Raw genomic sequence first — 18,981 nt, 5'->3', positions numbered from 1 at the left:
TTCATAATCTAGTTTAGTGAGAACAAATATAAAGGATAGGTTAGAAAATGGTTAGGAAAAAGTTTAATTGAAAATCACATTATCCTTTTAATGGTTTTCCAGATATAAACATAAATTGAGAAGGTATGACTGCGTACACTTATTCAGAGCCTCGTGTGTCCTGTGGCCTTAGGGGTTTGTTCCATAAACATTGAGACACGAAGTGCCCCATCTTAAGATGGAAATTATGGTTCATTGGTCCTTGGTTCAAACCAATGGAATTATTTACAAAACCATTTTCCAATTCAGTAGGCTGTTTTCATTATAGGCAATTAGAAACTTTTGTATCACTTTATACTTAACAACTGTCATTAGACTATAGCTTTGACATACATTAAAAATGTTAATCGTTTCCCAAGGCAAGTGAGCTCTTTTCCACAGCCCTGGATCTCCATTAGTTTTCTAAATATAAATTCCTAATCTCATTGTACCATGACGATTCTAAGGTATTGTATAGAGAAAAGATAAAAAAAAAATCAGGTTGCAGACATTGTACAAAGTGCCACTTTTTCTATTTTTTGAAAGGCAGGGAGTCAATAATTTATGACTGCATGTCTCTCTTTCTCCTTGAGGAATTTATGAGAGAAAGGCAACTTTTTGTTTTAGAACAAGAACTTCAGATCAATGAAGGTTAAAAGTTTAACAGGATAAGGAGTTCAGTGAATCCCTAAAGCATCACACTGACATTCCAAGACAGAACTGGTAAAGGTCTCCCTTTCTTGATGTCATTTTCAAAAGAATGTATTATCAAAATGTCACCTATTTGGAATATGCATGCTTACTCTATCCATCTATAAGTCTCACAGGGCTCAGTGAAGATTATAACTGCATTTCCAGTGGCTGTTTGTCTCAGAAGAGGTCAGCCAGATGCATTATAAACTGTCAGTGACTGACTTTAAAACAGGCACCTGCTGTTCAAATTCCTTTCAATGGTATTTGCCATAACACATACACATACTAAACACACACACACACACACACACACACAATTAAAGTGAGTTTATTTTCCAACTTAAACTGATCTTGATCAAGAAGGTGATCTAGAAGCTCTGGATTTACTAGTATTTACTTAGTTCTTTCCTTGGGTCAAATAAATATTGCTGCATTTTTTCTATTTTTAACATTAAGATTATAAAAATTTCAAAATGCTAGAGTTTCAATGAATTCTAGAAAATATCCAGCTTGATAATTTTGTCATGATGCTTGAATATTGAGTGAGGAAACTCACTGTCTTGGGAGAAATAAGCTTTGTAGCCACTCCAAATGGATCTATGCACACACATATGTACACATTGTAAAGAAATCCTCTTAACTACCATGATAAGCTACTTCTCAATGATATAATTCAGCCATTTGCCTAATTTTTTTTGAGAACCACGTAATTGCTAAGTTCCTTAAAAAGAAAAAAAAGGTCCCACCCTTACAGATGATCGAGATGGAAACTTTTTTTAAAACTATTTTTTGTGTGTGAGATGTAGGTAGAGTTTTCTCTTTACAAATGAAATGACCTTCCATAAACATTTTGCTGATAATGGTATTGTGGGGGGAGTATCTTACACACTAATGCTTAAAATAGGATCACTATTCAAACAGCATCCCAGACGAATAATTTTTTCCATATGAAATGTTGCCTTAGATACTGAATGCTATTCTTTAAATTGTGCAAGAGGCCTGCAGTTATTATACAACTTATTGAAATAAAGGCATACTCATAATCTCTCACTAACCTCTGTCAAGATGAACTTCATTGCCCTAGCTGGCTTGGCTCAGTGGATAGAGCATCAGCCTGCAGACTGAAGGGTCCCAGGTTCGATTCTGACCAAGGGTTGTGGGCTCAATCCCCAGTAGGGGGTGTGCAGGAGGCAGCTGGTCAATGATTCTCTCTCATCATTGATGTTTCTATCTCTCTCTCCTTCTCCCTTCCTCTCTGAAATCAATAAAGATATATCTATATCATCTATATCTATATCTATATCATCTATATCTATCTATATCTATATCTATATCTATATCTATATCTATATCTATATCTATATCTATATCTATATCTATATCTATATCTATATCTATCTATCTATCTATATCTATATCTATATTTAAAAAAAGATGAACTTCATTGTGGTAAAGGCATCTTTTGTTATGTTAATGAGGTGACTTTTGGAAACCATCTAAGGATGGGGGCTAGTTGCCAATGGAACCAACCATGTGATTACAAGAATGGAACTTTTAAGTCTCATTCCCCAAATCTCAGGTTTAATCAATTGCCAATGGCCAATGATTTAAGCAACCATACCTACATAACAAAGTCTCCATTAAAAACCCAAGAGAACTGGGTCCAGAGAGCTTCCAGTTTGGTCAAGAGGTGGAAATGACAGGAGAGTGGCTTGCCTAGAGAGGGCCTGAAAACTTCATGTCCTTCCCCGACACTTTGACCTATGCATTTTTTCCATTTGGCTGTTCCTGAGTTATATCCTTTTGTAATAAATCAGTGAGGCTAACAGTGAATGCAACTAGTAAATAACATGCTTCTCTGAGTTCTGTGAGCCATTCTAGCAATTTAATTGACCCTAAAAAGGGGGTTGTGGAAACCTCTGATATAAAGCCATTTAAGTCAGAAGTACAGGTAACAAACTGGACTTGAGACTGACATTGAGTTGAAGGGGGTTGTTAATCTACAATCTGCATCAGAAACATAGGTTCAAGCCTGGACTGTGGCTGGCATCTGAAGAGTGTGTGTGTGTGCTTGTGTGTGTGTGTGTGTGTGTATGTGTGTGTGTGTGTGTGTGTGTATGTGTGTGTGTGTGTGTGTGTGTGTGTGTGTGGAGGGGGGAAGGACAGTCTTGTAGGTCTGAACCCTTAACCTGTGCAATCTGATGCTATCTCAGGGTAGATTGTGTCAGAGTTGAGTAGAATTCTTGGATACCCTGCTGATGTCCTGAGAATTGTTTGTTAGTATAGAGGAAACCCTCCACCCCATGTGGGAAATTGAGCTCAGAACACCAATTTACTGACTGACCACTGGGCATCATTTAATCAATCATTTCCTCTTTTCTAACTCTCAGAACACACAAAGTAACAAACAAAAGTGAGAACAACAATAAAATAATACTCCTTGGTCTTTCTTCCATAATTCTTCTATAAATTGAAATAAACCACCAAAACCAAAATCTTCTCCCACCTCACCTTGAGGGTTCAAATCAAAACTGTCTCTAAGTTCTGCTTACTATGTCTCCTCTGGCTTCTTCAGATATACACCATTCTCTGTGTTCTGTCAATCTTCTTTAGATTAGACACTAATTGACTGATCCATGTATTGTTGCAATAAATTATAACTCATATCCCTGTCTTCAATCTTATCTCTTTAAAATTCATCTTCCATAGAACTACCAAAGGATTCCATCAAAAACCCAAATATGTCTGTTTTTTAACACCTACAATAATGTCCATCTCTTACAAACATGTTTCACTCAATATTCAAAGCCCTTCATAATCTGGCCAACCCTATCAGACTCCTCTTTTGCCATTCTTTCTTACTTGTGTTCTAGCTTTGACAAGTTACTTGTGATCACAAAGTCTTCTTGGCCAGCAAATCTTCTTTTTTAAAAAAATATATTTTCTATTAATTTCAGAGAGGAATGGAGAAGGAGAGAGAGAAACATTAAAGATGAGAGAGAATCATTGGTTGGCTGCCTACTGCATGCTTTCTACTGGGGATTGAGCCCACAACCTGGGCATGTGCCCTTGACCGGAATCAAACCTGGGACCCCTCAGTCCCTAGGCTTACACTCTATTCATTGAGCCAAACCCCCTAGGATTGGAAATCTTCTTGTATGTCCTCTCTGACCTCTGCTATTCATACTTCAAGGATCAGTTTAGGCATCACCTCCTCTGTGAAGCCTTCCCCTGTTTTTCTTTCTCCCCTACTTCTTTGGCCCTTTATAGGAATGTTTTTACACCACAGTTATCAAATGTAACGAGCAATTTGTACTTCGTTATTCACTTGTCTTAGAATTTTTTGAGGGGATTGATTTTTGTCTTAGTCCTTATTTCAGTAGTAACTAGCATATTGCTGGGCACTTAGTAAATTACAGACCAAATAAATAAAAATAATCGGTTTCTTTTATCTTGGAGTTTTTACATGAAGGATACTATTTTTGAATTAGGTTTTTAGAGTCTGAAAATAAATTGACTTTATTTTTTTCCCTAAGTGTTCTGAATAATTACCTCAACCTTGTTTTCTATGCGTAGATTAAAATAAAGATAATAGTATTGGGAAGGTGAAGTGTCAAAATGGGTGATTATAAATAGCACATAAATAATTGTTCTGAATTATATAACTTAATTTTCTAGTTAATTTTTTGCTACAAAGGCATAGTCTCATACTAATGAATGAATGCATATATATGTGTATATATATATGATTTGTATCTTTTTGTAATGTAAGCTAATGAAACAATGATATAACATTTAAATAAGTGAAAGGGCTTTCCTTTTCATGTTGGAATTATAGTGAAACTGATGGCACAGTAATTCCTGGTCACATTAAAATTAATTTTTATATTAGTGTCTACCAAATAAGAACCTATTCCCCTGCTCCTAATCTCAGATTCTAAAGATGAGAGCAAAATTACTTTTTAGTTATGATTGTAATGTTTATATAGACTCTGTATGTCTTTACAGTGCTTTTTTTAATTTTTATCACATATATGTATTTTAATATTTAATTAGTCTCTGGCTCCTGTATTATAACTTGCAGCAAAGACAAATGTGAGATTGGGGGGAGGGGGAAACAAACTTAAACAAAAAGGAAAACAATATATTATTGTTCAATATGAGGCAAAATATGACATACAACTTGGATTTTTAGTAATAATTGCAAATATATTTGCCAGTGTAATTTTGACTTTTCCATTTCATAGGTGAATGATAAATATTTCCCTATGATAGTTAAGATCCTTAATATTTTTTTCATTATTGATTAAGGTATTATAGATGTGTCCTTTCCCCCCTCTGCCCCCCACACTCCCACTCATGCCCTCACCCCCCTGGTGTCTGCGTCCATTGGTTATGCTTTTATGCATGCATACAAGTCCTTTGGTTGATCTCTCCCCTTACCCCCACCTTCCCCTGCCTTCCCTCAGAGGTTTGACTGTCTGTTCTATGCTTCTCTGTCTCTGGATTTGTTTTTGTTCAAGATCCTTAATATTTTGAGATGATGTTTATTGTTAAAAGTGCTATATTTTCAGTACCATCAGTCTTTATAAAACTATTCAATATTACAAATATTGAATTTCAGATCAAACTGATGAAATAATAGAAGAAAAATTTTATGAAATATCAAAGTGATTATTTTAATGTGGAGATCTATTTGATTATATTTTGCCTATTGGTAATCTTTTCAAATTTTGCAAACTATGATAATGGTGAATTTCATAATGCTAAAATAATATTTTTACTTTATGAAATAAAAGTGAAAGTGTACTGGAAGTTTGAGGACTATGTAAAATACATTTTTCAATGTTATCAAATATCAACAAAATCACCCTGCATTGTCATATTTTCAGATTGCAATTGACAATGCTTTTTGCCTTTGGACATTCATATTTCTGCCTTCCTAACATAATTTTAGTTTTATCCATGTGTCCATCCTCCTCTGAATACATAAGCTTCAGTGAAGGTTGGTTCCTGCTCAAGCCCCAAGTGTGGGTTTTGATGTTTCTAAGCCGATTCAGGGTGTTTCTATTTTTTGCCAACGAGTGAGCTGAGCTTTATGAGCATCTGATGGGATTCCACCCAAAGAGGCATTAGAAAGCCTGCTGGAAGGCTCCATCTGTGTGCAAAGATTGGAACTGCGATAGCCATATGTTACCAGAGCAAGAATGCCACCAACACACAGAGAGTGGAGCTAAGAGCATTACAAGGAAGATGAACCAGAGCCCTGACTTACACTCCAGCAGCTTGTCCTACCTATGTAAGTTTTTTGATTTTTAGATTACAATTTTCTTAGTGTTTCAACTACTTTAAAGTCCAAAGTTTACTATGACAGATGGTCCCCGACTTACAGTGGTTCGATTCTATGAATTTGCGATGGTGCCAAAGCAATACACATGCAGTAGAAGCAGCCCTACTTTGAATTCTGAATTTTGCTCTTTTCCCCAGCTAGTGATATGCAGCACAATATGCTCTGCGATGCTGGGCAGCAACAGCTCCCTGTGAGCCACATGGTCACAAGGGTACATAACTGAGCCTCTAAAGCAAGCATGTCAAACTCACGGCCCGAGAGCCACATGAGGCCCGCAATGTATTTTTTTTGGCCCAGCCAACATAACGATATGTAAGAAACATTTTAATAAAAATTTCACAACTTAATTTTTACAATATTCTGTTATACATAATTATGAAAAACAAACTACAATGTTCGCTAATGACTGATTACAATAACTGTGTTGCATTCATTTCCCTTCCCCGCCTTATGCGCAGGCTCACCATTGCTCTCCACTAATACCGGCAGCGAATATTTTAGCAGCCGATGGCCAAGGCATTTGTCTTGGACTGACTTGTTTGGTGTGTGTAACAAGAAATATTTTCCTTTTGGAGAACAAGAAAAAATTGGTTTATTTGTGTTACGCTTATTAATTTGTGCAGTTATTATACCAGTGTCTGTTATATACCAGTGTCTGGTAAGTTAATGTTCAAGAATAAATATTAATTTTTATTAAAATGTTCTGTTATTTTATGTTAACGATTACTCATTTATTTCAGCCCTTTGTATTTAGCATGTCTCTATCGAGAAAACCTACATTGCTATGTAAATTGAAGCTTTTTTTTTTTTTTTTTTGCGGCCCACATAATCTTAAACCTTGTTTATTTGGCCCATGTTAGCCTTTGAGTTTGACATGCTTGCTAGTAGTCTCCCCTTAAGCTCACTTTTGCTTTCCATGGTTTCAGTTACCCATGGCCAATTGTGGTCCAAAAAAGGTAAATGGAAAATTTCATAAATAAACAATTCATATGTTTTGAATTAGTGAGTCATTCTGAGTAGCAAGACGAAATCACATTCATCCATTACCTTCCTGCCTGGATGGGAATGATTTCTTTGCCCAGTGTAGCCATGCTGTATATACACCTGCCCATTAGTCACTTAGTAGCCATCTGTGTTATTAGATCAACTGTTGTGGTGTTGCAATATCTATGCTTCAATAATCATCATTTTGCTTAATATTTCCTCAAAACACAAAAGCAGTATTGGTGGCAATTCAGATACACCAAAGAAAAGCCATAATGTGCTTCCTTTAAGTGGAAAGATATATACGTATAGGGAATAGAAGCATAGTATATGTAGAGTTAGGTGTTATCCATGATTTCAGCCATCCACTGGGGGTCTTGGAACATGTCCCTCACAAATAAGGCACATCTACTGTGTTGCCCTCATTCTTCTGGTATTGTGCTTTGGCATCCTGTCATGTCTACAAAATGACCATTGTGTCTGCTACTTCTGGTGAAAAGTAGAAGGTAATTACATTTCTAGACAAAGATTCCTGCTCAGGAGGATATTATTTTATTAAAGTTAACTTTTGAGCCATTGGAAATTGATCAAATTGGAACTCCTTCATCAGAGTAAACATGAAAAAGTGGTGAAGGAATTATTTGAATTTTAAATGAGGAATCTTTGTCTATCAGAAGATACTGAATAAAAGCTTACATTGAAATATGAATAACTGTGTAAATGGCTCTATTTAAAGTTGCAAGTTAATATCTGTTTTATAGATGATATAATTTGTTCTCTCGAAAAAAAGGAGTAAAATTGAAACATAATGTAATTGAAATGTGCTCTAATTATAGAAACTGAATATTTTATACATCAGTTTTAGCAGGATTCATCTACTTATTCATGTAATCGTGAAGTTATATGATTTTATAAAAATTTTTCCACCTGAATTTTATAGATAATAATTAAAATATAATCCCAGACACATTTCTCTAGCTACTTTAAAAACTTAATTATAGTTTATTTGATATGCCTTTATTATATTTTCTAATATATCTAATTGACACTTGAGAATTTGAATTCATATAGTATAAAGTAATAGATGTCTATACTTAATCCAAAGGCCTCTTAAAAATTAGAGTTTTGGTATAGATTTGTTAGTAATTAGAGGTAATTATAATATCCATATAAATAAAGTTTGAATTCTGATCATGAGCCAAAAGATTTTAAGCAAAACATCAAATGCCTATACTTTATTGCTAATCAAATGGAATTACAAGACTATATGTTATTTATTTTGTTAATCCTTCTCACCCAGAGGATATTTTTTCTGTTGATTTTTTAGAGAGAGTGAAAGGGAGGGAGGAAGAGATAGAGAAACATTGATGTGAGAAAGCCACATCCACATTGATTGATTGCCTACTGCATACACCCTGACTAGGGCCAGGGATGGAACCTATAACCCAGGTACATGCCCTTGACTAGGAATTGAACCCAAGACCCGTTAGTGGGCAGGCTGATGCTCTAACCACTGAGAAACACTGGCTAGGGCAAGGCTATACATATATTTTTATCACCCTGCAGAAAAATTAAAGTTTACAACTACTATTGAAAGAATTTTTGGACTTATATGTGGTAAGTCTTGATTTAACACTACATAACATGATATATTATGTTGATTAGAAAACAGTGATTAAAAACTTGTACCTTAGAAAAAGAAGCCAAATAAAAGTTTTAAGATCAGGATGGCATTTAGTAGAGTTAAAAGTTAACTCAGTATGTAGATATACATGGATTTTAATAGTACTGAGAATTAAACAATAGGAGGAAGAAATGGCTTACCTAGGTAAATTTCATATGTATTCATCTTGAGCCTATAATTATCTATTAAGTCATATAGATGGACCAGATAATTATGGAGACTGACCTCCTGAGTTTTAATTAATGACAAAGAAGGAAAAACTCTCTTCTCCTCACATGTTTCCTCCTACCAAGAAAACACTAGTAGCTGGAAGTCTCCATATTTTAGGAGCTTCAAAGAATGCCAACATTTTAAATTGAAAGTGAACTAAAAAAATGGAGCCAAACTGACCATCAAATAATTATTTTATAATCACATGGTCTGAGAGATGAAGAGCAATTCTAGAACAAAGTAATCTGATAAAATATTACTAGTGAGTATAGTCTAAGGACAAAGGAAAGTGCTTATAAAATATTTTGAATTTTATTCAATTATATTATTGCTTGCTTCAATGTCACATAATTTTGGACCCATTTTCTTGGATTTTCAGATAAAGCAAATAAGTGATGATGAGCTTTAATAGGGTGGATAATTATTTTTTAGTATTAAAGGAAAGAAGCTACAAGTACAATACAGAATTAAAAATTTTAAAGGGAACTATTTACTGTTAGAACTTAATTGGAAATATCAATATGGATGTACTAGAGACCGATGCATGAAATTCATGCAAGGGTAGGCTTTCCTTCCCCCAGCTGCCAGCACCGGCTTCCCTCTGGCACCTGGGACCCGGGCTTCCCTCGAAGCCCCGGCTTTGTCCAGAAGGTCGTCCGGAAGGATGCCTGGTCTAACTAGCATATTACACTTTTATTACTAGAGATGACTTTGTAAGGAAAAAAAGACATGTTTTCTGTAGCTTCATCCTCTGAAAGGGTTTACTTTGTTGTCCAGATTCTCACTGTTAATTGTATTTTCCCACTCAAATGAACCAGACTTCCTTGGAGATAAGAATGTTAAGGGCAGGAATGTATAAACGAGACTGAAAAATCATGTTGTGTCTGAAAGCAAAGAGGCTTTTAAATATTAATGCATCATGTCAAAGGGTCACAGAAGTCAACATTAATGGGGCTCTCTCGGGCCAAAATTGTGAGAATTTGAGCATCAAAAAGGAGAAAAATGGCTGTGGTCTATTGAATCACATTAAGTCTCAAAAGGCGTGAATCATAAAATATTCCAAAGCAAAGTCATTTATTCATCTGGTCTATTTTATTGTATCACTGAAGAAACTAGAAACAATTAACTCAGCTAAGTGGTATTTTTCTGAATCATGGGAAATATCAGTTAAAACACACACACAGATACATACAACCCGTGGGCGGACAATACCAAGAGAAATGTAAAAATTTCACTTGGATAAAAGATTAAGTCTCACACTTACCTGCCAGGGGAGATGCCATGATTAAGAAGGTGGTTTTCCCAGGGCAAGGCTTATGCATAGCACTTGGATGAGCTGACCCCTGTGATTTCTCCAAATGTGGAAACACAACTGCATAATTTGTGGTTGTGGGGGACTGTGTTTGTACTCTCCACTGGGGAGAAAAGATTAAGTTTCCTTAAGAATTATATAGTCCTAAGTATTAAAGAATGAGAGTACATCTATTAAAAAAATCTTTGTAGTTACAGTTCTGAAGATCCCAGCAATGATATAAATAAATGATTTAGGTTTTGATTTTGAGGTAAAATCTTACTAAATTGTTCTCAGTACAAATACATCTAATGCATCTATAAGTTTAGTATATTGGATTAATTTATAAGAATTAATTTCTGCTCAGAAGGTTGTATGTGTTAAATCATGTAATATAAATACTTAAGGCAATACTTGATGATCCAAATAAATTCACTTTAGACACAGACCATTAACCACTAACATTCATATCTTGGTCCCATTCCCTGGTCACTAACTGCTTGATCTCCCTCACTGTATTCACGCTCTCTAACCACATCTAGAAGAGATCCTTGTGTCTCCTAAATTACATTTCCCTGGCCTAATCCAAGAACCATTCAGTTTCACATGTAGGCAAAAGGGAGCTAATAAAACAAGTAAAAAATGCTTAGTTCATACCCACTTTATGCTACAGCAGGTTCTTGTATGATGTGCTGTCTTTTTGTGATGCTTACAATGCAGAATATGTCCAAGTCCCACCTAAGACAACATCAGGAGTTTGGGTTCCTTCACCCACTAACAAAACGACATTCCAAATTAATTGGCTACTACGATATCTTAATTGGAATATACCTGTTCTCTAGATGCCCCCAATTTTTCTCCTTTGGGATGGCAAATGCTATTCCAGCATGTATTTTAAGATATGTATATGTGAAGTGCTAAATATTTTCAACCATATATTTTATGTTACATCGAAAAATAGTGACTGTAGCAATAACCTAAGCCCCCCAGGAAAGCCTATTTTCCTTGTCTATCTCGTCTAGTGTCTCAAAACCACTGGAAAAGTGTGTCTATAGTAAAACGAATACATAAGTATAAAATGTGTGTTGAAACCTGCCACTTCAAAGTCTACAGTAATTCATGTCACACATTCTAAAAGTTGAACATTTAACTTATAAGGAGATTGTTAAAGTTTTCCTACTTTGGACAAACACAGGGACTAATTTATATATCTTCATTGTCACATCTCTTTTGGACACTAAATATTTTTGGAGAAATGCCATGGTCTCTTTTAAATATATTATCAGTACTTCAGTACTTTCTCAGCTAGGCTTTTTCATGTTTTCTAACTTCTTTATATATATATATATATTATTGATTTTTTACAGAGAGGAAGGGAGAGAGATAGAGAGTTAGAAACATCGATGAGAGAGAAACATCGATCAGCTGCCTCCTGCACATCTCCTCTTGGGGATGTGCCCGCAACCCAGGTACATGCCCTTGACCGGAATCGAACCTGGGACCTTTCAGTCCACAGGCCGACGCTCTATCCACTGAGCCAAACCGGTTTCGGCATGTTTTTAACTTCTATGTAGCTTTCCTTCCCTGCCTGAGTGTAATGGGGCGTTTTCTCACCTCATAACCACAGTGCAGTACTTACAGGGGTAGAAATCTGAAAAACTAATTTAGAAAAACAATAATCTAGTAATGTACTAACCCAGCAACTCTACCTTTAGGAACATACTCTACAGGAAGTGTTGCATGTGCACCAGGCAACATGTATGGGATGCTCGTGACAGTGCTATTAATATTAACTGAAGACTACAAATAACCCAAAGCCCATTGAAAGGAGATTGGAATATTATATTACATGGCAATGAAAATCTACCTATGTAAGAACAGAAATGACTTTAAGGAACATAATGTTGAATGAAAAATGTGAGTGATGTGGAATGATCACAATTACATATAACATCATGCAAGACTAAATTACATATCATTTAGCAACATAATTATCTTGGTACAATTACAAGGAAAAGCAATGAAATAACTAAAGTTTAAAATGTGGTTTTCTGGGGAGGAGCGCACTGGAACTTCTTTTAAAACAGATGATAAGTGTACTTAGGTTTCTTTTTTATCTTTTTCTTTTTCTGGAAGTTTGTACCTTCACCCCACCTTCATTCAGTTCCCACCCTCAACCCCTGCCTCTGGTAACTACAAATCTGATTTCTCTTTTCTATAAGGTTTTTTGTTTTTAGATTCAACATATAAGTGAGATGAAACAGTATGTCTTTCTTTTTCACTTAGCATAATGCCCTCAAGGTCCATCTCTGTTGTCTCAAATGGCAGGATTTCCTTCTCTTTTTACAGCTGAAAAATACTCCATTCCATATGTGTTACCACAACTTATTTATCTGTTTGTCCATTGATGGACACGTAAGTCGTTTCCATTTTTTGTAGATAATGCTGCTATGGAAAGGCAGCAGGGTGAGGGTGCAGATATCTTAGTGACAAGGGTATATTCTCTGAAGTGGAGATGCTGAAACATAGGGTAGTTCCATTGTTAATTTTTTGAGGAGCCTCCATACTATTTCCATAGTGTCAGCACCAATTTGCAACCCCACCAACAGTACCCAGGGTTTTCTTTCTCTACAACCTCACCAACATTTGTTGTCTCTTGTCTTCTTGATGATGGTCAATCTAATATGTATTAGGTGATAATCTCATTGTGGTTTTGATTTGCATTTCCCTCATTAATGATGTTGGTGGATTGCATTAAATTTACAAATAAATAATTAACAGGAATCACTAGAAGTTTATCAACACATATAGAAGGCTAATTACATGCCAGGAAACAACCAAATCAGTGCTTCTCAAACTATAATGTGCATACAAATCACTTGGAGATTTTTGTCAAAATTCAGATGCTGATTCAGTAGATCTGGGATAAGGCCCTCAATTCTGTACATCTAGCAGGTTGTAATGTGGTGCTTATGTGGTGCAATGATGCTGCTTGTCCATGCTCCATACTCTTATGTAGGATGGGTTCAAAGTTCTTCCCACTTTTGATATTTAAAATTTATAATAATCAAAATTGTTGAATTTTCAGGGACAGATAAGCTTAAATAAAAAGTACTTGCACATCAATGCCAAAAGTTGAAATATAGGCATAGAAATGCAGGCAAGGGGGCCCTAGACGGTTTGGCTCAGTGGATAGACTTTCGAACTGTGGATAGAATTCCAGTCAAGGGCATGTACCTAGGTTGCAGGTTCCTCCCTGGTCTGCGCCCTGGTTGGGGCGTGTGCAGGAGGCAACCAATCCATGTGTTTCTCTCCCATCGATATTTCTTTCTGTCTCTCCCTCTCTCTTCCACTCTCTAAAAAAATCAATGGAAAAAAATAAAAGAAATACAGGCAATGGGGATAAACTTTCAACAACTATAGATAATGAACTTAAAAAATTCCAGAGGGGTATATTCCATTTCTTGATATAAAGATTATGTCTCCTTCTTGACTAATGTTCTTATAATGTGAGAAAAAGGTGCTTTTTTGGAAAAGATATTGCAAGGTGATTCTCAGTGTTTAGATTTTAATATGGTCAGATAATATCCAGTGCCTCCGTTCTTTAAAAAAATATAAAAGATGTGTTAAATTATTTTCAGAATCTAATTAAGAACATATGGTTTGGGTTTATTAATTTCCGTTTAATACATAGAATATTCAACTGGAAAAAAATCCTGCTTTGCATGTTACTTTTTATTACAAGATCTGCTTTAAGATATGAATGATGCTCCTTGTCTCATCTTGTTTGATAGGATATAGATAATTCTGTTTAATCTACCTGTTTTTTTTTTTCATCTTTTGTCCTCAAGTAAGGTAGACAAATTGAGTTTCACTTTTAGTTTATTTATTCTGTCAAGAGCTTCTGAATCAGGAGTTTAAAGTCACTGTCTGACAAGAAAAAGTCAACATCTGTTGAGTTGATTTATTATTTATGTATTAGATTTTATGGCAGTTTTCCTCTGAAGAGCTGCAAGTGTTCTACACATAATTCTTAGACTTTTCACAAGAAACACCTATAAACATCTCAACATGAAAAGCGACAGAAAAGGGACTGATTGAGGAAACCAGAGAAGAAGAGGACCCTAGGGCAAATGATCACAGCCTCAAATAGGAGGTGTGCCTAATAATCTAAGAATTCACTTTGCAAGGCCATGGGGGATGTGCATGTCTCTGTCAAAGCTTTCCCCCTGCACATCTGTCATCAGTGCATCTTACCTGGCTCCCAGAAACTCTTCTAAGCTGTCAGCTTCAAACATTGTGTGGATTGGGGCAACCCAGGAAGTTAGTATGGTAATGAGAACTCGGTGCCAGCTAATGGTTCTTACTCTCTACTCCTATAGATATTGACATTTCTTAGAAGGTGGGTTTGTGGTAGGGAAAAATAAAGGGTCTTATTTCAACACTAGAGGACCGGTGCACAAAATTCGTGCAAGGGGCTTGGCCCTTGCAGCCGCTGTGGCTTGCCTCGGCCCTCGCAGCCCCACCTTCATCCAGAAGGTTGTCTGGAAGGACATCTGGAAGGTCATTTGACTGTCCAGTCTAATTAGCATATTATGCTTCTATTATTATAGATACTTGCACCCAATTTTAATTATTTAAATAAATTAAAAATTGATTTAAATTATTTTAAATAGATGAATTAAGATAGAAAAAAACTTATTGAAGATTTTATGAAGACGCCTTAGAGATATGAAAGCATACTTTATATGCTATATATATACATATATATGTATATATACGTGTATATATTGTTTTTAATTGATTTCAGAGAGGAAGGGAGAGGAAGAGATAGAAATATCAATGATGAGAGAGAAATATAAATCAGCTGCTTCCTGCATGCTCCCCACTGGGGATTGAGCCCACAACCCACGCTTTTGCCCTGACTGGGAACTGAACTGTGATCTCTGGGCCACACCAGCTGGGTAGTTTATATTTTTTTACAGTTAGTCATTGATCAAAAATTGGAAATTAAAAATATGTTGAAATTATACTAACTCACTTATACATGTGATTTTCTTTAATGCCTAAATTGTATTTTTCAATACTTTTAACATGAAAAATTAGAATGTTATTGAGTAAATACCACTTTCTGAAAAATTTTATATGTATATTTTGTTTGATAGCTGAGTCAAAGGAATATATCCTCTTCTTTAATCCTTTTAGAAATTCATAGTCTGAAATAGTGTAGACTAAATAGGTCCTTGGAAATAAAGTGGAACATTGCTGAAATAATAAATACATAATTTTAGATTTCATAGTAATTTCAAATTTCATAATCCTATATTGAACTTCATATTTTTGACTCATGCTAACTCTTTTTTTATTTTTCTAATAGAAAATAGAATTACAAAATATGGGGCGGTATTAGGCAAAAAGCAGGAAAATATGGCAGAGTGCTATATTTTAAAAATAAAAGTTACTAAAGTAACTCAATATTCATTATTTTCTAATATATTAAATGAATTAAGGGTTCCTAGAGTCATAACTAATACCCACCAACCACTTAACTTGAATTCATTGCTATACTCAGTGAAGCAAAAAATAAAGAACTTGACTGCAGCTAAAAAAAGTGTTTTCCTGTGGATGATGAAAGATAAAATAAGTGTTGAGCTTTGTTATGTTATTAAGAGTGAAAATAAAAATACATCTATTCCGAACTTCTAAGATTATTACAACAGAGCAAAGCAGAGACAAGAGACATCTGTGCTGTTTTCTCTTTAGCTCTGATGCAAGCTTTGCTTCCACAAAGCCACCATATGAATTATTGGTCCCCAGTATATTACACCTTTGTTGTATTGTTTGATCTGAGGTGTATATCAAAGCACTGACTGAAATGAACAGGTGTTAGAGATAAGTGTGTTCCTGAAATAGAGTATTCATCTTCTTTCATGGTCTCATTTATTTATGTATTGGTTTTACAGAGAGGTACAGAAAGGAGAGAGAGAGAGAGGTACAGAAAGGAGAGAGAGAGAGAGAGAGAGAATTTGTTGTTCTAACTATTTTTTAAATTGTGTGTGTGTGTGTGTGTGTGTGTGTGTGTGTATTGATTTCAGAGAGGAATGGAAAGAGAGAGACAGAAATATCAATGATGAGAGAATCATTGATTTGTTGCCTCCTGCACGCCCCACACTGGGGATTTAGCTTGCAACCTGCCCTGACCAGGAATAGAACCATGACCTCCTGGTTCATAAGTCAGCACTCAACCACTGAGCCATGCCAGCCAGGCTGTTCCACTTATTTTTTATGCAGTCATAGGTTGATTCTTGTATGTGGCTTGACAGGAGATTGAGCCCACAACCTTGGCATATTGAGATGATGTTCTAACCAACTGAGCTACCTGACCAGGGCCTTTCATAATCTCTTTAAACATGTGAAGAAAGAAACTTGATATAATATTGTTTTCATTTATCTTTGATGAAATATTTGGCTTTCAACACTTGAACATATTTATTTGAAACATATCTTTTTTTAAAAAAATTATTTTTATTGCTATCAGAGAGGAGTGGAGAGGAAGAGAGAGATAGAAACATCAATGATGAGAGAGAATCACTGATCAGCTACCTCCAGCATGTCCCCCACTGGGGATAGAGCCCACAACCTGAGCATGTGCCTTGACCAGAAATCAAACCCTGACCCTGAACATTTCATAAAATGGATCTGATTTCTCAATTATAAAAAGGCCACCCATACCAATTTAGTACTTTTCAATACATGTCTTTATTATATAAACCTTGGCTTTTTATGTAGCTTGCATAAATCACTTAGTGTGTTTCAGTCTGTCCATATTTTAAAAGGGAATAAGATCCTCTTTCTGCATCTTGATACTGTTAGAAATCTTTTGAAGACACATCATTGTCTGTAGTGTCCAAGAAAATTCTATGCTAGTCAGACCTTAGAAAAGCTGAAGTTTGAATGAAGCTGTGAGGAATAGACAAGGCTTCCCTAGCCTGTTGGATAGGGATAAAGCAGCGGTTCTCAACTTGTGGGTCGCGACCCCTTTGGGGGTCGAACGACCCTTTCACAGGTGTCGCCTAAGACCATCGGAAAAACACATATATAATTACATATTGTTTTTGTGATTAATCACTATGCTTTAGTTATGTTCAATTTGTAACAATGAAAATACATTCTGCATATCAGATATTTACATTACGATTCATAACAGTAGCAAAATTACAGTTATGAAGTAGCAACGAAAATAATTTTATGGTTGGGGGCCACCACAACATGAGGAACTGTATTAAAGGGTGCGGCATTAGGAAGGTTGAGAACCACTGTGTTAAAGGCTCTCTGCGAGGGGGTAGCACAGTCAGAGAGCTGTAAAGTACATGAAGACTGGGAAACAGGAGTCCATCTGGAATGAAGGAACCAAGTAGTTGGATTTGAGACCAAAAAAGTTGGGTGGAATGTGTTGGGGCTTAAATACCTGGATCAAGAGTTGATAGACACTTGGGAGTATTTGACCATTTGTGAAATGGAAATGACATGGTGAAATCAGTGCTTTAACACAGTTTTGAGAACTGGGTATGAAATGTGTTTAGTGCAAACTTCAGGCCAACTTGACAAGGACATAAAATGGGACCATGTGGAATGAAAAGAAAGGGACACATGTAGCAGCTTTCATAAGAATTGGATGTTTTCCATATCGGTTGTACAGTTTGCAATCCCACCAACCATGCACGAAGGATCCCTTTACTTTCTCACTAACACTTGTTATTTGCTAGGATTTTGATAATAGCAAATCTAACAGGTGTGAGGTGATATCTGACTGTGGTTTTGATCTGCATTTCCCTGATGATTGGCAGTGTTGAACATCTTTTCATATGTAATTATCGTCCATCTGTATATCTTCTTTGGAAAAATATCGATTGAGGGCCTTTGCCCCCTTTTAATTGGATTATTTGGGGGTTTTTGAGGTTGAGTTTTTTATATATTTTAGATATTAACCCCTTATCAGATATGTCATTTGCAAATATCTTCTCCCACTTAATGGGTTGCCTTTTGGTTTTGTTGATGGTTTCCTTCACTGTGTAAACACTTTTTAGTTTGATACAATACCATTTGTTCATTTTGACTTTGTTGCCTTTGCCTGGGGAGACATTCCCAGAAAATATTGCTAAAACTAATGTCAAACAGTTTACTATCTATGTTTTCTTTTAGGATTTTTTATGGTTTCTAGTCTTACATTTATGTCTTTAACCCATTGAGTTTATTTTTGTGTATAAAATAGTACAAGTGTGTAAAAAACTGGTACAGTTTCATTTCTTTGCATCTAGCTTTCTAATTTTTCCAGCACCATTTAATCAAGAGAGACTGTCTTTCCTCAAGATATATTCTTGTCTCCTTTGTCGTAGATTAATTGACCATGTAAGTGTGGGTTTATTTCTGTGCTTAATGTTCCCTTGATCTATGTGTTTTAGTGCCAAAACCATACTGTTTTACTATAGCTTTGTAGTAAAGTTTAACATTAGGGAGCATGATATCTTCAAATTTGTTCTATTATTTAAAAAAATAATCTTGGAAGAGTGATTCTTTTTGTTTTTGGAGAGTAGAGGTGTGTGTGTGTGTTGAGGGGCAGGAGGGGCGTAAGGTTGCAGGGAATTAGAAAGATTTTAGTTTAAAACAAAATCTGTGATTGTCTGTCCAAGACATATGAAAAATATAGACTTGCGTCACTTGAATGCAGGAGAGGAGAAACATTTTTGGCAT

The 18,981-nt window shown here is 35.6% G+C and overlaps 1 non-coding gene across 1 annotated transcript; it reads left to right on the top strand.

The window, feature by feature from the left end:
- Positions 1-10,195: 10,195 nt before the first annotated feature.
- On the top strand, positions 10,196-10,357 carry LOC132233953 (U1 spliceosomal RNA). Its single transcript, XR_009452797.1, has one exon. It is a non-coding gene; the product is annotated as a U1 spliceosomal RNA (small nuclear RNA).
- The last annotated feature ends 8,624 nt before the right edge of the window (positions 10,358-18,981 follow it).

The sequence above is a fragment of the Myotis daubentonii genome, chromosome 4 (genome assembly GCF_963259705.1).
Source record: "Myotis daubentonii chromosome 4, mMyoDau2.1, whole genome shotgun sequence".
NCBI lineage: Eukaryota > Metazoa > Chordata > Mammalia > Chiroptera > Vespertilionidae > Myotis > Myotis daubentonii.
This window is presented reverse-complemented; position numbering and strand designations above follow the sequence as displayed.